The following is a 20119-nucleotide window of genomic DNA, read 5'->3' as shown; positions in this document are numbered from 1 at the left end:
TGTAGTGTACATTGTTCATAGTTTTCTCTTATCCTTTTTATTCCCTTAAGGTGGCTAGTAATGTCCCTATTATACTGTATTTCAGTCACCTTCTTGATTGAGCATTCACTTGCTTGCTAGACCTTTGACTGTTTTCCAGAGTTCCCAAAGTCAATTCTGACGCTTATCTTTTTGGTCTCCGTGTGGGGATGGGCCCTTGGAGCTTCCTACTCTGCCATTTCCACTGATGTCACTTCTATTTTTTGTTTGTTTTAGAGCAGATTGGCCAAATGCCTTTGATGTGCCAAGTTCCCTCCTCCGTACACCCCCGTGACTGGGACTCAGTGCCTCACGCCCGGCCTTCCCACTTCTGGGCATCGGAGTGAGACCCCCAGCATTTCCCCAAACAGCTGTAGCTCCAGCCGTCTCCCTTCAAATTCTCTCCACCGCCCTCCGCTCTCCTCCCCACTGTAGGAGCTCGCTCTTCTCCTGTTCTGGACTCTCCTCCTACACACGCGCGCGCGCGCGCGCACTCGCACACCCCTTGCCAGCGGGCTCCGCCGCGCGGGGGGGTGCTCCTCGGGGAGGGCGCAGGCGCCTGCTTGGAGGCCCCTGGTCTGGGCGGCGGCGCGCGTCTGCAGGGCGCCCGCCGGCCTCCACGTGCGCGCGCGCGCCGGGGCTCCCCGAGCACACGCACGCCAGCTTCCCGCCCGCTCGAGGGGAGCGCGGCCTCTGACCTGGGGCTGGGGGGTTGGCGGGGGATTCCCGGGCGATTGCGTCTGCTTTGAAAAAGGGTGAGCGAGAGGGAGGGAGGCGGAGGCCCGAGGGCGGGGTTCCGGGCGGTCCGGCCGGTTGCCCGAGGCTGCGCCGCAGGCTGCGGGGTCCGTGCCCGGAGGCGGGGGCTTTCCCTCCGTAACGGCCAAAACCCGGAGCCCGCCCCCCGGAGCGGGCAGAGCCGGCGCGCAGCCTTCCTTCGGACGAGGCCCCCGTGCGGCGCCCGGGGAGCCCGCGGGCCCCAGGGCGGCCCTGGACTGGACGCTTCACCGGACCGGACGCGGGCTGCGACCCTCCCGGGTCCCCGCGAAGCCCGGGACGCCGGCGGGCAGGGTTCGCCCCTGCGCCTCCTCGCACACCCACGGGCCCCATTAGGGCAGGAACGTTCACGTGGTGAGCACAGAAGCAGACGTTTCAAAAAAAATAAATCTTTTACTGTTATTCCCGTTTTTTTCTGTTTGAATTTTTCTTTGAATTGTCTTACAGCAATTTAGTCGTTTTCTGAGTTCTCAGTTGTCCTTTCCTCAACTAGCTGACATCGTGATTGAGTGCCGTCCCAGTTCTCTCTGCAGACAGTTTGGTGTTAGAGAATGGTTTCTCTTGAGATTGCAGCCGAGAACAAGTCTGAGGACATCTGGCTTTTCTGTCTGTGGGCTCCTATCTGAGATTATTTCAGTTGTCTCCTCTGTTTGTTAATATCTTTAAGGTATTTCTGAACCTAATTGGGAAAAATCATTCCCTAGCCTCTGTCTCCATTCAGATGGATAATGTAGCTGCACCAGATCCTTTTTACACCCGTTTACTAGAAAAAGACATGTGAGATCTGGGGGGAAGTCAAGTTCTAACTCTGTAAGTAATCTTCTCATTCATTAAGTCACTCAAGTAATTATTGAGTGCCTCTTGTATGCCAGGCATTGTGCTAGCAATAGGAGTAAAGGACTTGCCATCTCAAAGGAAAGATAAAAACAAAACAGAAAGTGCTGGTGGTGTTCATAAATCTTCCAATGTCCTGTTCTAACTGCCTCCTGAGAGTCTTCCCCGTGGCAGAAAGAAAATTTTATTAACAGGCTGAACCCACATCTGTTCCCTAACCAAGCAGAGCCTTCTTGATTTGGTGAAGATTGCCAAAAAGCTTGTTTTCCTAATGAATAAGAGAACAGATCAACATGTTAGCTCTACCTAGAAGAAGCTATTGATAGTATTTTTTCTTTATTGGAGGAGAGGAGAGGGAAATAGTGCTCCAGTCATTGTGACCATTTAAAGAAATGATTTTTGTTGTTGGTGTTAATGACTTAGGTGAGAAAACTGTTGTTACAGATGAAAATTGACGTTGGCAACCCAAGAAGTAAATCTCAGGATCCTTCTACCTGCCAACCTCTAAGTTACCAAGGCTGAGTAATTGCTATTTAATTTTAAAGCTATTTTGACATGTAAAAAGTTTTAAGCTTTCGATAGGCATAGTAAGACATGATAGATTTGACCTTAGAAATCAAGGAGACTATCTTTATAGAAGGGGAACTGAGAAAACTAGTTTACATAAAGCTAAATGATAACCAAAGTGTTTGGCTAAGGACCTTTGAGGTGAGATTGATGAAAGGAGGGAAGAGAAATGGGGAGAGTGTGTTTCTTTTTGCTCGTGTAAATAGTTCTCAGGAAGGGGAAGTAGTCCCCTGGATCCGCCACAGAACCAAAGGTGGATACTTCTGGAAAGTGCCATCAGAAAGTGACCCAGGGTTGTGAGCGGACAATCAACTTGAAGGCAGAGTTGTCTTTTCTATGAAAGAGCAGAATTAAAAATTTCCATGCCCAATCTTACGTGAAGTAGAACAATCACATATAAGGTAAAAGAGAAGGGGAGAGATTTCACAGTTTTAACTGGAAGGTACCACTGTTCCAGGAAATGGGGGCTTTCTGCGAATGCAAAGCCAGTTACTGGGCAAGGCTATGCATATGCCTATATGCAAGTAAAATTGACTTCTCTTCTCAATTTATTTTCTTTCTTTTCTTTTTGTACAAGAAAATGTTCCCATAGAGTTGGAAAGGGTGCTGATAAACATTGTGGAGGGGAGTTAATTTATATAACATCTATAGAGGAAAATTTGTAATATCTATGAAAAATTTAAAGGGACGTCTTTTTTTTTTTTTTTTTGAAGATTGACGCTGAGCTAACATCTGTTGCCAATCTTTCTCTTTTTGTTGTTGTTGTTGCGTATCCTAGTTGTACGTCCTTCTAGTTCTATGTGGGAGGCTGTGTCAGCATGGCTTGATGAGGATGTGTAGGTCTGCACCCAGGTTCCCAACGGGTGAGCCCTGGCCTGCAGGGGAGTGCATGAACTTAACCACTTGGCCATGGCCGACCCCAAGGGACGTCTTTTTGATTCAGCAATTCCACCTTTAGAAATTATTCTGCAGGTACATTTGCATATGTGCAACATGGCCCATGTATAAGAATAGTCACTGTAGCTTTGTGATAACAAAAGATATGAAACATTTTCAATGGTCATAAACGAGGGATTAATTAAATGATGAGGCTTCCCTAAAATTAATAATATACACCTATTAAACAGAATGTGGCAGATCTAGCAAATATGTAATGATGTCCAAGAGACATTGTTGAGTGAAAAAAGAGAGGTACAGGACAATGTGTGTGAAAGACTTCAAATTAAATTTTAGAAATATTTGTATATGTGCTTGTGTATGCATGGAATATTTCTGGAAAGACCCACAAGAGTTGTTGACTCCTCAGAGGAGGAAAGTGGATGGCTGGGGGTTGTGTGGAGGGAGATTTGCTTTGTACTGAATACAATTTGCTACCAGTGCAAAAACAAGTGTATGAACTATTAATACAAATGAAATAACTAATAAGCCAATTACTGGCGAAAGGAAGTTTTCCTAGAACTGACCACATTCTGTTTCATAAGAATTCTGCAACTGTCAAAATTGCATTAACAGGAAGGAAAAAAGAGAATACACCAGGGTAAGTGTTTCAGTTAATCTTTTCTCTCAGCCTTAGTTTCCTCATTTGCAAAATGGGAACAAGGGTGACTACTTTGAGGGTTGTTGTCTGGTTCGACATAAAGGGTATAAATTGTTATACATACTAGTACAAACACACACACATACACACACACACACCTCTGGCTCAGGCTTCTAGTTTCTCCAAAGCAGTTTCCAGACAAAGACCAAGCTTGGCTTGAAGCAGGAAGAATTTAGGCATAACCAGCTCATCTTCTCAGAAGCACAGGATTTAGCATTAGCAGTAAGTCCCATCCTCTTGGACTTCATTACTGAGCAAACATTACCTGTGGATGTCCTGAGTGCATGGATACAATGATGAGCAAGACAAAACTGTGCTTTCAAAAATATTATGCAGTTTATACATGAATGCACTTGCATTCAGATAATACAGAACAAAAGTGATGTTTCCCTGTGCTTGCTACTCTTCTCCCCAGAGGTAACTGCTGATATCCTCATCAAGTAGGGGGATTCCTTATGACTTATGCTTTTGTTTGGGGCATATTGTTCCCCCCTTAAATAGCATGATACAGTACACACTATTCTATAACTGGCTAAAATGTCAATATGTCTGGGAGAATTTTGCAAGTGAGAGAGATTCCTCCTCATTGTTTTAAATTGCTGCAGGTAGCCTATTGTATGGATAAATGTACCATTTATTGAATCATCCCCCTTTGTTGGGCATGTAAGTTGTTTTCTGTTTTTATTAGTATAGCATGCCCTAAAGAACATAGTTATATGTGTTTCATACATTCAAATGTTCCTTTTTTCTCTCTTTTTTTTCTCTTAGGCTATTAATCCTTGGTTGTATATGTTACAAATGTTTTCTGCCACCTTGTATTATTATTCTGCCAGCTTGTTTGTATTATTACTTTGTAGCTAGTATTATTCAACTGACAGAATTTTAAAATTCTGGTAGCAATAAATGTAACAATCTTTTAAAAAGATGTCTTACAACCTTGTTGTCTTGTTTAAGGTCTTTTACACCCCCAAGATTATATATGCATTCTCCTATATTTTCTGTTAATACTTGCTTTTGTGTATTTTATTGACCTGGTATTTGTTTTCAGTGTGTGTGAAGTTGTGGTAGGCAGTTTAATGTCCCTCCCCCCAAGATGTCCACATCCTGCTCCCTGAAACCTGTGAATATGTTAGGTGAAAAGGCAAAATGAAATTACGGTTGCAGATAGAATTAAGATTGGTAATCAGAAGACCTTGAGATAGCACATCAGTTTCCTATTGCACCTGTAACAAATCACCGCAAATAGTGGCTTAAAACACAAATTTATTCTCTCACAGTTGTGAGAGAAGTCAGTTTCACTGGGCTAAAGTCAAAATGTTTGCAGGGCTGGTTCTTTCTGGAGGCTTTGAGGGGAAAGTCCCTTTCCTTGCTTTTTTGGTCTTCTAGTGGCCACTTACATTCCTTGGTTTGGGGGCCCTCCATCTTCAAAGCACACCTCTCTAATCTCTGCTTCTGTCACCATATCTCCTTTACCTCTCTGTCATCAAATCTCCCTCAGTCCCCCTCTTATAAGGACACTTGTGTTTATGTTTAGAGCTCACCTAGATAATCCAGAATAATCTCCCCATTTCAGGATCCTTAATTTAATTGCATATGCAAATTTACTTTTTCCGTATAAGGTGACAATCATAGGTTCCAGGAATTCAGGCCTAGATATCTTTGGGTGACATTATTCAGTCTACCATTTATAGCGAGATTATCCTGGATTATGCAGACGGGCCCAGTATAATCATAATTCTTATAAGTGGAAGAGGGAGGCGGAACAAAGAGAACCAGAGAGGTGGCAGTGTGAAAAAGACTCAGCCTGATGTTGCTGGCTTTGAAAATGGAAGGAGGGACAATAAGCCAGGGAAAGTGGGTAGCCTCTAGAGATGGAAAAAGCAAGAAACTAATTATCCCCTAGAACCTCGAACAGGAACACAGCCATGTTAACACATTGATTTTAACCCAGTGAGACACATCTTAGAATTCTTTTTAAAAGTTTTGATTTAACTTTAGTAAGAACACTTAACATGAGATTTACCCTTTTAACAAAGTTTTAAGTGTACAATACAGTATTGTTGACTATAGGTACAATATTGTACAGCAGATCTCTAGAACTTATTCATCTGGCTTAACTGAAACTTTGTGCCTGTTGATTAATAATTCACACTTCACCCTCTCTCCAGCCCCTGCCAACCACCATTATATATTTTGATTCTATTTGACTATTTTAGATACCCCTGTAAGTGAAATCATGCAATGTTTGTCTTTTCGTGACTGTGCTATTTCACTTAGCATAATGTCTCCAAGGTTTATCCATGTTGTTGCATATTGCAGAATTTTTTTCTCTTTAAAGGCTGGATGATATTCCATTGTATGTGTATACCATGATTTCTTTATCTTTTCAACTGTTGGATGTTTGTGTTGTTTCCACATCTTGGCTGTTGTGAATGGTGCTGCAAAGAACGTGGGACTGCTAATATTTCTTGGAGATCCTGATTTCAATTCTTTTGGATAAATGCCCAGTAGTGAGATTCTGGATCATAGGGTAGTTCTATTTTTAATTTTTTGAGGAACCTACATACTGTTTACCACAATGGCACACCATTTTGCATTCCCACCTACAATGTACAAGGGTTCCATTTTCTCCACATCTTCACTAACACTTGTTTCTTTCGTTTTTTTGACAGTAGCCATCCTGACAGGTGTGAGATGATATCTTATTATGGTTTTGATTTGCATTTCCCTAATGATTAGTAATGTTGGAGCATTTTTTCTTTTTTTTAAAGGTATACTTTTTGATGAGGAAGATTGGCCCTGAGCTAATATCTGTTGCCAACCATCTTATTTTTCCTCTTTTATTTTTCTCCCAAAGCCTCAGTACATGCTTGTATATCCTAGTTGTAAGTCCTTCTAGTTCTTCTATGTGGGATGCCGCCACAGCATGGCTTGATGAATGGTGTGTAGGTCTGCGCCCAGGATCCAAACCGGCCTGGGCCACCAAAGCAGAGTGTGCAAACCTAGCCATGGGCTGGCCCCTGGAGCATTTTTTCATATACCTGATAGCCATTTATGTCTTCTTTGGAGAAATGTCTGTTCAAATCCTTAGCTCATTTTTAAATCAGGTTTTGTTTTTTCGCTATTTAATAGTAGGAGTTTCTTCTATATTTTTGATCCTAACCCGTTATCAGATTTACAGTTTGCAAATATTTTCTCCCATTCCATATGTTGCCTTTTCACTCTCTTAATTGTTTCCATTGCTGTACAGAAGCTTTTTAGTTTCATGTAGTTGCACTTGACTTGTTTTGCTTTTGTTGCCTGGGCTATTGGTGTCATATGCCAAAAAATCATTGCCATGACCAATATCATGAAGCTTTTTCCCTATGGTTTTTTGTAAAGAGTTTTACACTTTCAGATCTTTTCTTTAAGTCTTAATCCATTTGAGTTGACTTCTGTGTACGGTGCAAGGTAAGGGTCCAATTTCATTCTTTTGCATATGGGTATCCAGTTTTCCCAGCACCATTTGTTGAAGAGACTGTCCTTTCCCCATTGTATATTCTTGGTACGTTTGACAAAGATCAGTTGACTAAATATGCATGGGTTTATTTCTGGGCTCTCTATTCTGTTCCATTTGTTTTTATGCCAGTACAGTACTGTTTTGATTACTGTAGCTTTGTAATATATTTTGAAATCAGGAAGTGTGATGCTTCTAGCTTTGTTTTTCTTTCTCAAGATTGCTTTGGCTATTTGGGTTCCTTGTTGGTTCCATGTAAGTTTTAGGATTCTTTTTTCTATTTATGTGAAAAACGTCATTGGAATTTTGTTAGGGTGTGTTGAATCTGTAGATCACTTTGAGTAGTATGGATATTTTAACAATATTAATTCTTCAATCCATGAACATGGGATATCTTTCTATTTATTTATGTCTTCTTCAGTTTCTTTCATCAATGTCTTATAGTTTTCAATGTACAGGTCTTTCACTTCCTTGGTTAATTTTATTCCTAAGTATCTTATTGTTTTTTATGCTATTGTAAATGAGATTGTTTCCTTAATTTTTCTTTCAGATAGTTCATTGTTAGTATATAGAAATGCAACTGATTTTTGTATATTGATTTTGTATTCAGCAACTTTACTGAATTTATTAGTTCCAACAGATTTTTGGTGGAGTCTTTAGGCTCTTCTATAAATAAGATCTTGTCATTTGGAAACATGGGCAATTTTACTTCTTCCTTTCCAATTTGGATGGCTTTTATTTCTTTTTCTTGTCTAATTGCTCTAACTATGACTTCTAGTACTATGGTGAATAGAAGTGGCAAAGGCAGGCATCCTTGTCTTGTTCCTGATATTAGACAAAAGCTTTCAGTTTTTCACCATTTAGTGTGATGTTAGCAGTGCACTTTTCCTATATGGCCTCTATGTTGAAGTACTTTCCTTCTATTCCTAGTTTATTAAGAGGTTTTTTTTTAATCACTAAATGATATTGAATTTTGTCAAATGCTTTTTCTGCTTCTGTTGAGATGATCATGTGATTTTTTTGTCCTATATTCTGTTAATGTGGTGCCTCACATTTATTGATTTGATCTCAGACTTCTAGCCTTCAGAACTGTGAGACAATAAATTTCTGTTGTTTAAGCCACCCAGTTTGTGATACTTTTTTATGGCAGCCCTAGTAAACTGATATACCAACCCTCTGGTAAAAACCCTATTTCACTTTAAGGCTCAGACCATTCAACCCAATTCATCCTTCAGATCTCAGTTTAATGATTATTTCCTCCAGGATACTTCTGTGATCAAAGTCTTTAATATAAGCTCTCTCAGAATAATTTTCCTTCTTTTTGGAGCATATATGCCTGTATGGCCATATCCCCGGAGTAGATGCTCAGTAAATATTTGTTGAATGAATTAGAGCATTCTGTTGTTCTAGAAGTTAATTCTTTTTTGAAATACAAATGACCCTTGGCAAATGTAATCCACCAAGCCTTATCAGTCATCCAATATTTAATATGTACGTGAAGCTTAGGCCTAAGAGGGCTCTGAGTTTTGTGTTATCCGATAATTGCTTCCTAAATGACACTTGACTTCTTTTTGAGTCCTATTTCTTGCTTTTGTCTACTTTGACCAAAATTTTATTGACTGTGTGAGGGAGACTTATTTATTTGAATTTTTCATTGACAGTCCTGTGGTCTCCAGAATCTTCTTCATAGTCTTTTAGCAGCAGTTGCCTCAGATACTTTTGGCGTAGTTTCTTGGCAGTGTTTGCCACGTTTTAATTAGTAGCCATTACATGACATCTTGGCCATATTCCTATGTTTGACTATGTTTATTTTCTAATGAAAATTTTAGAACATTAAGAGGTTGATGGCTTCCCATTATTTTTAGCCCAGGTAGAGGTAACTTGCTCTTTCTCAAATGGTAGCCACAGATAGCTACTGCTATCTTGAAGTTAGCCAAGGATGCACCATTATGCTGCTTGGGGCAGACAGCGCTTTGTGGATAAGTGTGGAAACATGGGAGTGACAACCTATGAGGTACTTCTTGGATTTTTTTTTATAGGTGTATCTTCCCAGTTGGAGTTGGAATGGCAGATATTGTGGAGGGATTTCAGACATGATGGTGGATTAAGATACTAGACAAAGCCAGAGAAGAAAATATCAGAATTCAGCTGCAAAACTGGTACATTCTAGCATTTGATTTAAAATTTTAGTACCTGTTATATTTGCAGGGTTTAACAATCAAATATTACTATATGATATTGTGGTATAATAGGAAATATATCTGGTCTTTGTCCCCTCATCCCCCTTCCTGACACAAAGCTGCCCAAACCTTTGGAATCTTCTCAGTGATGAGTTTCTTTTGCATACTAATGAGATGACTTATGGCTGGGGCTCCTAGATAGCTTCATTTTGGGGGCTAGTCACTGGAAAGATCAAGCCATGATAAGAAGGTTGGAATTTTCAGTCCCTCTCCCCAGCTCGGGGGAGGAGAGGAGGGCTGCAAATTGAATTCAATCACAAATGGCCAGTGATTTAATCAATTATATCTATGCAGGGAAACCTCCATACAAATCCCAAACAATGGGGTGCAAAGAGGTTCCAAGTTGGTGAACATATTGAGGTTCTGGGAGGTGGTGTGCCTGGAGAGGGTATGGAATCTTTATATGACTCCCCCACACATACTCACCCACTCTATGCCTAATACCTTACTGCATGCATCTCTTCCATTTGACTGTTTCTGAGGTGTATCCTTTATGATAAACCAGAAAACATATTTGTCATTTGTATAGCCAAATAACAAATTGATACACAAAATGTGGTATCATTCAGCCCTAAAAAGTAACAAAGTACTGATACATGCTGTGGATGAACCTTGAAAATATCATGCCAAGCAGAAGAAGCCAAATGCAAAAGGCCACACATTACATGATTCTTTTTTTTTTTAAAGTAGGTGATTTCCTTTTTTTTTTTTGGCAGGGAAAGATTTGCCCTGAGCTAACATCTGTTACCAATCTTCCTCTTTTTTCTTCCTCCCCAAAGTCCCGATGCATGGCTGTATATCCTAGGTCTTCCGTGTGAGCTGCTGACAGATGGGTTGTGTGGTTCCACGACCGGGAAACGACACCAAGCTGCCGAAGTGGTGAGAGTGCCGAACTTTAACCACTATGGCATCAGGGCTGGCTCTGTATGATTCTTTTTAAATGAAATGTCAAGAATAGGCAATTCCATGAAGACAGGAAGTAAATTAGTGGTATCCAGGGACAGAGAGAAATGAGGAGCCAATGCTAAGATATGAGGATTCTTTTTGGAGTGATGAAAATACTCTGGAGTTAGATTGTGATGATGGTAGCACAACTCTGTGAATATACTGTCAACCTTTGAGTTGTACACTTTATAAGTGAATTTTATGGGATGTGAATTGTATCACAATAAAGCTTTTATTAAAAACAAACAAAGACACCACCATCCCTCAAAAAAATCCAAAAATCTTTCAGTGACTTTCATGGCTGTACATGTCTCTTTTCCCTCATCTACTACTATTGTCCCATTGGATCATTTTGCTTCAGCCACACTAGTCTCCTTGCCATTCTTCACACATGCCAGGCACTGTCCCAACTTAGGGTCTTAGAACTGTTCTCTCTACTTGGAATCCTCTTCCCTAAAGACTAATTCTCTCACCATCACGTATCATTTTCTTACGCTGACCATCCTGTTTAATATTGCTTGCAAGCTGTACAACCCTCTGTTGATTCCCCTCACCTACACTAGTTTTTCTTTCTCTCCTAGTACCTCTACTTTCAAATATACTACATAATTCATTTATGTCTTATTTATTTTAGCTGTTTATTTTCTGCTTCCTTCATGCTAAAATGTAAACTTTTTAAAGGCAGCCATCTTTGTCTGTTTTGATAATTAATGTACCTTAAATACTTGTAACAATGCCTGGCACATGGTAGACATTTCATGCATACCTTTCAATAAATAAATGATGGGTTTCCTTTCAAATATATGAAGATTATATATGTTCTTTCAGTTAGTCTCTTTATGAAGAGAATATAAGGTAATTGCTACGTAGCAAATGAATGAATGAAAGAAACAAATATCATTTTTGAATACTTAAAAGTCACCCATGATGTCCCTTTTCTGAGCCAGGCAGGAAGGTTTAGAGCACTCTGGTACAATGTAATGCTGCAGAAGACATCACTCTCATGCACAGGGTAAACAGCATTGAAAGCTTGGGATCTAGAGACAGACCATATGGATTTGACTGTGAAGCCACTGTTAACTGTGTGTGACTTGGACAAGTTACCTAACATCACTGAGCCTCAGTTTCCTCATCTATGAAATGGGGAATTTAATAGTATTTGCTTCACATATGTGTTGTGAGAATCAAAATATTTAATGCTTATTAAATGACAATTATACTGTCTGGCACATGGAAAGTGATGAATGAATGTTAGCTGTTTTTATGCTTATCACATGGTTTTTGTTTTTTCCTTTTTCTCCCCAAAGCCCCGCGGTACATAGTTGTGCATTTTTAGTTGTGGGTCCCTCCAGCTGTGGCATGCAGGACGCCACCCCAGCATGGCCTGATGAGCAGTGCCATCTCCGCACCCGGGACCCAAACTGGCGAAACCTTGGACCACTTAAGAAAAGCACATGAACCCAGCCACTTGGCCACGGGGCCAGCCCGCCACATAGTATTTTTGTGCTTATCATGGATCCTTCTCCCCCCTCCAAGGGTGAAGGTAGGACGATCAGTTATTTACAAATGTAGAAGCCATTTTTATTGTTGATGTTGAGGAATAATGGAAATGTCCAATATTGAGAGAGAGTGCGAGGGAATGAATATAATCCACAATAGAATTAAATTCATGTCATACTGGAGTACTCTTTTATGGTTTTGCTATTCAGTACAGAACTAGGGAATTCTCAGGCTTTGCATTAAAGGGCAATATGAAGGATTCTTTTGGTGCAGGAAATGTTCTGTACTTTGTTTTAATGTTAATATCCTGGCTGTGATATCATAGTATAGTTCTGCAAGATGTTATCATTTGGGGAAATTGGATAGAGGGTACCCAGGATCTGTCTGTATTATTTCCTAGAATTGCATTGTGAATCTGTAAGTCTCTCAAAATAAAAATGTTTAATTAAAAAATAATAAAACAAAATACACTTGAAATATTCTAAAAAGCTGATCAGTGTTTTCTTTGGGTGATGAGATTAAAAGAAATTTAATTTTTTTTCTTGCAACTTGTATATGTCTTTAAAGTTTTCTGCAACACACAGGAATTACTTTTGTAGTAAAAAAATAAAAGTATCATTTATGAGAAAGAATAGCCCTGAAATCTAACTAAACCATTTGAAATACACTGATAGCTTTGTTTTATTATATACAAACTATTAAGCATTAAGAATATTACATGACATCCTTTACAGGTCAGTGCATTAGAACCTAATGCAAATTAAACACTGCTGACTATCATTGTGTCTCTGTTGTCTTAATAGCCAAACTCTTGATTAGTTGACCCCAACATGTGTCATTGCGCTTGGTTATCACATACTGTTTCTTCAATAAGCATTTCCAACTCCCCACTTGACCCTCACCCAACCACATTCCTTCATAGAATGACATAGCCTTAATCAGTGGAAAATACCTGTAATTTAACATTAGTTTCAATTGCTGGATTCAGCTTCCAGTTGCCAGGCTATCCTGCTGATTTCCTGGCTTACTGCCAAGCATTCCTTGACAGGAAAAGAGATGATTCAACTTCTTTTCTTCTTCTCAAAAAGAATTCATTTTTGAAATCAAAGGGCATAGTTCACTGCATATTCTGGTAACTGTTTCCACTGATTTATGACTTCTGTTGCTGATGATGACATATCTGCTGTTATACTGATGAGTATTCTTTTGGAGGTAATCTCTTATCTTTAGTTGCTTCTGAGAATTTTACTCTATCTGGAATTCTGCAGTTTCACTACCATGTGTCTAGGTATGAATTTAATTTCTCCAGCTTGGAATTTATTTTGTTTTCTGAAGCTAAGTATTTGAGTTTCTCTATAATTTTGGTAAACATTTCAGCTTTTATCTTTCCCTCAAACATTGCCTATCAATCCTCCATTCTTTCATTCTCTCTGTTCTTTCCTTCCGGTGCTTCTATTAGATTTTATGTTAGTCCTCCTATACTCCATGTCTCTCAACATCTCTTGCGTATTCTCTCTTTCTCTACCTCTCATTCTGGGTAATTTCTTCAGCTCTATTATCCAGTTTACCAACTCTCTCTTCAGTTGTGTTTACATGATATTTAACTGTTCCAATGATTTTTATTCACTTTATTTTTTATTTTTTTTATTTTTTCCTTTTTCTCTCCAAAGCCCCCTGGTACATAGTTGTATATTCTTCATTGTGGGTCCTTCTAGTTGTGGCATGTGGGACGCCGCCCCAGTGTGGTTTGATGAGCAGTGCCATGTCCGCGCCCAGGATTCGAACCAACGAAACACTGGGCCGCCTGCAGCAGAGCGCTCAAACTTAACCACTCGGCCACGGGGCCAGCCCCATGATTTTTATTTTTAATCGCTATATTTTTCACTTCTGTAATTTTTTGTTTTCTAAAGTACATTTAAAAACACCTTTATATTTTTACTTTTTATCATGTTTTCATTTCCTTCTTTGAAATCTTATACTTATTTGACAATTTGAGTTGATATCTCTATTATCTCAGGTTCTTAGGTATTTAATCTGGCTATCTCTTCATCTGGTGACATTTTCTGCCTTCTGAGTTTTGTATTTTGGAAAATGACTTCATCTTAAGTGGGAATTTATCCATAAAAATCTTGTGTAGTCTGAGTTTTAGGTGCATCCCTCTAGAACATTTTGCTTCTGTTTGTTTCTATCAGGCCTCACAAGAATATTTCCAGCCTATAATTAGTTAATTTCTTGGCTTGCAGGTACCCAGACCATGCAACTAAAATAAATACCAATCCAATTTGAAGGCAGACTTTCTTACAAGATGTTTCTCCCCATCCAAAGCCATTTATGGCAGCAAGTGACACCATCTTGTGCATTATCTCCCTTTGCAATATTTTCTAGGACCTCCTAGCTATCATTTTATAGCTCTTCGAGAGATCTGATTCTGTGTGGAGATTTCAATTCTGATTTCTTGCTTTCTTAGTCTTAAGGTCTTGTCTCCATCAGTGAATGGCTATTTGAACCCAAATCTTGATTACTGACATCAGAAGCTCCCCTCCCCATCCTCTTACTGCTTTGTTTTTCAGTTCCCTCTTGTTTTGGGGCCCTTGGAAATTCTTTCACTCTGTTGAAACCTCACCTATGCACTGAACAAAATGTTCATTACATTTTTCCAGCATTTCTAACTTTCTCTGGTGAAAGATTTTCACATTTTCTAATCTTCCATATTCTTGGAAAAGGCAGTGATTTTGTGTGTGTGTGTGTGGTAATTAGGAATATTAACAGAAAGTCGAGGGAAAAAACATCACCAACCTGAACAATAGCTTTTTTGGAAGGTATGTTGGCTTTAATTTATTGCCTTCTAGTCACTAAGGAATAAAAAGTAGATAAAAATCTCATATTATTATTTCTAAGGAGTTTTACATTTTCCACCATAAAATGACAATATCTGAACAATGCTGACCCTTCAGATGTTCTAATTGGGTTGAGACAATTATATGCTGAAAATCTGATATTAAAAATAAATCCTTATTAATTAACAGCAACAACGACCAAAATAATCTCTTTCACCATCAGATAACTTTCTTTCTGCTCTGAATTATTTTTTCTGCTTCCTCGTGGCTGTGATGTCTAATGTATATTTTTTCTTTTCAGTGAGTCAGGATGGTTTGTTCTTGCTGTTCAACAATTACCAAAGCCTGTCTGCATTGCTGGTAAAAGTGACTCACATGCGGTGGCTGGTTCATGGAACAAGAGCACAGAAAAGTGGTTTTGATGAAGGTATGGAGAGAAGCCCAGAGCACCCCTGGAACAGATGGCAGCTCTGTGAGCAGCTGAGAAGGGCTTTCTTCTTCTCCTAGTGACTCTGCTTCATATTTTCCATCTCTTCTCTTTCCAGGAGCATTTCCTTCTAATTCCACACATTATGTTATCAGTAGAGGACGTTTTAGATACTGGTTAAGAGCTGGACCTGGTGATTTTTGTGGGTTTTTTTTGGCCATCTTAGTTTATGTGTTTCAGGCTAATTTGACCATACAAGCCAAGGATCATCATTCTGCAGCAAGCCTCAGCATGCCTCTCCCATGCTCACTGGCAGCCATACTCTACATATACTGCCCTTGTATCCACCTTCTGAGATAGCCTGCAATTGAAGTCGCCTAACCAAGCAGGATCCACTCAGTGCCACAGAAGGAGTTAGGCAATTATGGAATCCTCCTTCCTCATTTGCACTCACGGTACTTGGGGAGAAGACAACAGAGTCTGTTTTGAGATGGTTGTGTATGTAGTTGAATTAATCTTCTCCCCAGTAGTTTTTTAATAATTATTGCAAATTTCAATTCTTCATATGCACCTCTGTCACTTTTGAAATTTATATTTTGGATGAGAATTTCTATATCTATTCATATAGTTGCTAATTTCATTTTAAAGTAAACAGGTATTGTGTATTGATATTTCTGTTCTTAACCTAATCATTTGCTTTTTTAACTGATAAATTCAGTTTTACTAAGACCCCTTAGAGATAATAAAACGGATTTGCTCTTCTATCCACTCCTCTGGACATTCTGGGTTCTATTCTTGGATCAAGTTAAGTTGATCCAAGAAAGCTACATATGTGGATGTAAGAGCCTCTACTAAAAACAGTAGATAAATGCAGGGCTATAAATACATCATTGAATTGAGAATTGTTAGGTCCGTAAGTCAATATGGGCACAAGTTACAATTTGTGATCTTAGTTTAAGCCCCTCCCAGGACGGACTTCATTGATTATACAACAAACTCTGAAGTGGGAGATGTATGGTTATTGTCAGGACCTTTGTCATCCTGTTTTGGCTGCCCAGCTGCAGAACCATCTTTTATGTATGTTTGCAGAATTCCTAATCTTAAAACTATTTGGTTTGTATGGTAGGGGTACACTACAGGAGCTAAAATGCCAGATAGTTACTTTCCCTTCCTCTTTTGCGGCTAAGACACAGACCCTGTGACCTAGGCTCTACCAGTCAGAAGCTGCCAGACAGGATTTGACTTTCCAGCTACACGTGCTCTGCACATAGAAGTGGCAGTATCTGCAGCACTGGAGGGAGCAGTTTTATCTCTACGCCAATTTAGAACATGCTTCCATGCCTTTTCCCTGGTGGTTTAGCCTTGAGCCTGTATCTCTCTCCCTTACAGTGAATTCTGTGAGCTGGCCCAATATCTGTTTAGTGCCTTACTCTTTTGCTTAATTTAGCTGGAGATGGCATCTGTTTCTTGCATGTAAGAATTCAGACAGTTATTTCTTATACACTTAGGGATTTATTATGGACTTAGCGTGTTCTCTCATTTCTAGAAATAAGCACCATAATACTTGTCATACTTTCCTTTTTATTATTCCTGGCAGCTAGAAATCTCAGAATCTAATTTGGAACTTGATCATAGTACAGAGAGTAACTCTTACCACTAGTACAATTAGTTTATTTACTTTTGCTTTTTCCCCTCATTTTTAAATTAATTTTATTTGTATTGTGATGTCATTGGTTGTAAGTAGCCAATCAGAAAACTCCACAGGTCTTTTCAAGCCCACATGGGTTCCCTAAATTCTCATTCCTTCCTTGTGGCAGGCCTCTGGGTCTTGATCCTTTGTCCTTGTCCTCGTGGCTGTGAATACCTGGTGTTTTTTCATCCACACACCTGGCAAAGGGGTGACATAGCATCCTCAGCCCCTCACTCTCTTCTCTTTGATTCCTAATAAAAGCTCATTGAAGGATTTTATAATGAATAACAATAGGAAAAATTATAGCAGACTATAAACAGTCAAGATTCTAAAATCTGCCAATTTTGTGTGCTTGATGTATGAGTCTGAAATAGTCAATCAAAGAGCTCTTAGGCCTCTGCCTCCTTTTTAATTTTCATGTTTCACTAAACTCCGTTCTACTATATTAAACTTAAAATTGTTTTTGTTATGAAATAGTACAAAATTTTGTTAAAAGCTCAACTCTGTCCAAAAAAATTTTTAATGGAATTGCACTGGATAGTTTACCTTGAGGAAAACTGATGATTTTCTAACAGTGAGTCTTTCCATCCATGAAGACCTCTCCATTTATTTAGGTTTTCTTTAGTGTCTTTCAATAAACTTTTATATTTTCTCCATAAATCTATTATACACTTTTTCTTAGCTTTTTTCCTAGAGACTTTATTTTTGTTGCTATTATAAATATGATCTTTTTAAAGTATATTTTAAAATGTTTCTTGATTGCATATAGGGATACAATAGATTTTTCTTATTGAGGTAACAGTAGTTTATAACATTATATCAATTTCAGGTGTACATCATTATATTTTGACTTCTGTATACATTGCATCGTGTTCACCACCAAAAGTCTAGTTTCCATCCATCACCATACAAATTTCCCCCTCTACCCCTTTCACCCTCCTCCCACTCTCTTCTCCTCTGGTAATCACCAGTCTGCTATATTAGATTTTTTAATATTAATCTTATATCCAGTAAACTTGCTAAATTCACACGATAGTTCTAATAATTTGTCTTTAAATCTTGAACTTTCTATTTTTACATTACTTCTGTTAATAATAGTTTTGAGTCTTCTTTTTAATCCTTACACCACTGATTGATTGATTCTACTTGCAATTTTTTGTTTTTCTTCTTTTCAAGCATAAGCATTTAAAGGCTATAAATTTCCCTCTAAGTACAAGATTTAGCTGCATCTCACAGTTTGGTAGGTAATCAAGTTTTCCTATTATACTTTATTCTTTTACATATGAATTATTTAGAAGTGTATTTTTAAACTTATAAATGATAAGATTTGCTTTTTATTTTTTATTTTTATTAAACTCCACTTATTTATTGTGGTCAGAAGGTAAAGTCTTTGATACAGTTACTTTAAAATTTGTTGAGACATGATTTGTGCACTAAAATGTCATCATTTCCTGTAAATGTAACATGTGCTTTTGAAAAAAAATGTGTAATTTCTAATTGTCACATTTGGAAATGTTTATTTAATCAAGTTTGATAATTATCTTGTTTAAATCTTCTATGTATAAATTAGTTTTTTGTCTATTTGATGCATCAATTACTGAGAGAGAAAAATAAAAATCTTTCAACCTGATTATGGTTTTATAAATTTCTCCATATAAGTCTGTGTTGAATCTGTAGATCAATTTGGGGAGTATTGCCATCCCAATAATATTAAGTCCATAAGCATGGGATGCTTTTCTATTCATTTAGATCTTTAATTCCTTTCAACAATGTTTTGTAGTTTTGATAGTATACATTTTTTTAAATTGTGGTAAAAACACGTTACATAAAATTTACCATGTTAACCATTTTTAAATGTACAAGTTTGGTAGTGTTGAGCATATTTACATTATTGTGCCACAGATCTCTAGAGCTTTTTCATTTTTCAAAGTTAAAATTCTATACCCATTAAACAACAACTCTCCATTTCCCCTTCCCCCTAATACCTGGCAACCACCATTTCTGTTTCTGTTTCTGTAAATTTGATTACTTTAAATACCTCGTATAAGTGGAACCATAGAGCATTTGTATTTTTGTGACTGGCTTATTTCAGTTAGTGTAATCACTTCAAGTTTCTTCTGTGTTGTAGCACATGACAGAGTCCCTTCCTTTTTAAGGCTGAATAATATTCTGTTGCATGTATAGACCATATTTTGTTTATCCATTTGTCTCTTGATGGCCATATAGGGTACATTCGCCTCTTGGCTCTTGTGAATAAAGCTGCTATGAACATGGGTGTGTGAATAGCTCTTCAAGATCCTGCTTTCAATTCTTTTGGTTATATACCCAAAAGTGGAATTGCTGTATCATATGGCAACATTTGTTATTTACTGTTTTGTTTTTTATAGTAGCCATCCTAATGGGTGTGAGGTGATATCTCATTTGTGTTTTTGATTTACATTTCTCTAATGATTACTGATGTTGAGCATCTTTTCATGTGTTTGTTGGACATTTATGTGTCATCTTTGGAGAAATGTCTATTCAAGTCCTTTGCCCATATTTTAATTAGGTTATTTGTTTATTTGTTGTTGAGTTGTAGGAGTTCTGTATATATTCTGGAATATTAAGCCCTTATTAGATATAAGGTTTGCTAATATTTTCTCCCATTCCATGGTTGCTTTTGTTTTTTGCTTTTTTAAAGATTGGCACCTGAGCTAACAACTGTTGCCAATCTTCCTTTTGTTTTTCTTCTCCCCAAAGCCCCCCAGTATATAGTTGTATGTTTTAGTTGTGGGTCCTTCTAGTTGTGGCATGTGGGACGCCGCCTCAGTGTGGTTTGATGAGCAGTGCCATGTCTGCGCCCAGGATCTGAACCAGCAAAACCCTGGGCCACTGAAGCAGAGAGTGCAAACTTAACCACTCTTCCATGGGACCGGCACCATGGTTGCTTTTTTTACTCTATTGATTATATCCTTTAATGCACAGAAGTTTAAAAGTTTGATGTTGTTCCATTTGTCAATTTTTACTTTTGTTGCCTGTGCTTTTGGTATCATATATAAGAAATCATTGCCAAATCTAAAGTCATGAAGTCTTTCCCCTATGTTCTCTTCTAGTATGATAGTTTTAGGTCTTATGTTTAAGGCTTTAATCCATTTTGAGTTAATTTTTGTAGATGGTGTGAGATAAGGATCCAACTTCTTTCTTTTGCATGTGGA

At 38.4% G+C, this 20119-nt stretch overlaps 1 long non-coding RNA gene across 1 annotated transcript; it reads left to right on the top strand.

The window, feature by feature from the left end:
• The first annotated feature begins 814 nt into the window (after nucleotides 1-814).
• On the top strand, nucleotides 815-18548 carry LOC139041742 (uncharacterized). Its single transcript, XR_011497547.1, has 5 exons — nucleotides 815-1146; nucleotides 9326-9445; nucleotides 10306-10405; nucleotides 11779-12014; nucleotides 15110-18548. It is a non-coding gene; the product is annotated as an uncharacterized lncRNA (long non-coding RNA).
• The last annotated feature ends 1571 nt before the right edge of the window (nucleotides 18549-20119 follow it).

This window comes from Equus asinus, chromosome 23, assembly GCF_041296235.1.
Source record: "Equus asinus isolate D_3611 breed Donkey chromosome 23, EquAss-T2T_v2, whole genome shotgun sequence".
NCBI lineage: Eukaryota > Metazoa > Chordata > Mammalia > Perissodactyla > Equidae > Equus > Equus asinus.
This window is presented reverse-complemented; position numbering and strand designations above follow the sequence as displayed.